At 37.7% G+C, this 1,884-nt stretch overlaps 1 pseudogene; it reads left to right on the top strand.

The window, feature by feature from the left end:
- Positions 1 to 201: 201 nt before the first annotated feature.
- LOC149570574 (cyclin-U2-1 pseudogene) lies at positions 202 to 1,048 on the top strand (annotated as a pseudogene).
- Positions 1,049 to 1,884: the final 836 nt, after the last annotated feature.

Genomic DNA, 1,884 nt, shown 5'->3' with positions numbered 1-1,884 from the left:
ATAATACGTTACTATCTGCCAGCCGCGATGTCCTTGATGGACCAAGGCTCTTTTCCTGGAAGACCGTCTCCCAATCGATCACAAGATCTCTGAATCTTCAGAAAAGAGGACAACTTTGTCATTCTCTCCTCCCTTTTATGTTTTCACTACGTGAGCCTTGCAAGTCACATACTCTTCTCATTCACTTTTCCCAAGGCAATAATGGGTTCAAATACCTTGATCTTATCAGCAGTTGCTTCTCTACTCGAAAGGCTTGTGGTTAGGAATGAGAGGCTTCTTTCTTCAGGCAAAAAGCTTTCAAGGGAAAATCACTCTGTTTTCTCTGCAACCCTAATTCCTGCGATGAGCATAGCCAAGTACTTGGAGAGAATCTTCAAATATGCTCAGTGCAGTCCTTCAGCCTTTGTTGTGGCGTATGCTTATATCGATCGTCTGCTTCTCAACAATCCCAACTTTCTCCTAACATCTCTCAACGTTCACAGGCTTCTCATTACCAGTGTCATGGTGGCTGTCAAATTTCTTGATGATTTGTGAGTTTTTACTTCTCCTCCTCTCTCTCCGTGTTGTTTTGGCTTTAATAATAATACAAATGTTTTGAGAGTATGTTCTTTGTGTATCTACGTTTCTGATCAATAGAAATAGAATTGTGTATTTTGTTAATCCACATCTCAGATTGCATTCAATAATCTCTCTTCAATGTAATCTGTCATGGACAAGAGCAATAATGTAATCCACAATATCGATTACAAAGAGTACAAACAACATAAGTGCGGAGAGTTTATGCCAACTATGTTTACGATTCTTGTTGGGTAATTTAAAATTGTGTTTTATTTTTTTGGTGGGCAGGCATTACAACAACTGCTATTTTGCAAAAGTGGGAGGCATAACATTGAGGGAGATTAACAGTCTGGAAGTCGAGTTTCTGTTTATGCTGCGGTTCAGATTGCAGGTGACAGTCAGCGTGTTTGAAAGTTATTGTTTATATTTCCAGAGAGAGGTTGGAAGGGGCAGAGATATTCAGATGGAAAAAAGTCATATTTTCTTGTGAGAGAAAGAAGTCATCTTTTCTTGTCAGAGAAAGAATCAGACCATTCAAGCAAGGAAGATGGGACAAATAGACACGGATGGAGTATCAGCTAGAGCCCTGCACGATGCGTAACTTACAATTATTACCCTCGTATTTGAACTCTATTATGATTTCCAATGATAACTTGATTTAAATTTTTTATGTGCATGGAGATATGTCTAATGTAGAGGAGTAATATTTCATATATAGTTATGTGTGGTCAAAATATTTGTTTGTTATTTTTTGTGTGAAAATTGATGATTTATTTAGTTTGTTTTTGAAGTATTAGATAGAAGTCAAAAGAAAGGGGGGACGACTCCGAAGTACAAAAAGGCTGAAGAATAGCTAGGAGTCCCCTCTCACTTATCTAACCTATACCAATTTCATACTTCAAAAATTAAATAAAGTCTAGCTCCAAAAAAGAGGAACCCTTATCAACAATCCTATCCCTACTAAGCATACAAAATGGAAAATTATACAAGCAACTATAAAACTTATTGTTGTTACTAGTCCAATTCATGACTATATATAAAATAAAACCCCATAGGCACCAAGTTCAATGAGATCCAAACCATAACAAAAAAACAAAGAACAAGGGGCTAATTGCCCACTTTCTTTCCCTGTTCCTCCTCCTTCTTTTCCTTAGGTTCCTCCCTATTCAAATCCATCCCCTCCTCTTTGATCGGTTTATCAAGCAACATCTTCAACCAATCCTACTCTAGGAAACCCTAGATGGGGCAGGTAGTTTCTCTCTTTTTTCCCATATATCTTTCTCATCCTTGTTTACCTGCAGAAAATAGAGGGTGGTGGCAATAGAG

The sequence above is a fragment of the Cupressus sempervirens genome, chromosome 3, assembly GCF_028749045.1.
Source record: "Cupressus sempervirens isolate cs-2001-9-10 chromosome 3, ASM2874904v1, whole genome shotgun sequence".
Taxonomy (NCBI): Eukaryota; Viridiplantae; Streptophyta; class Pinopsida; order Cupressales; family Cupressaceae; genus Cupressus; species Cupressus sempervirens.
Note: the sequence above shows the minus strand (reverse complement) of the source record. Positions and strands in the feature narration are given on the sequence as shown.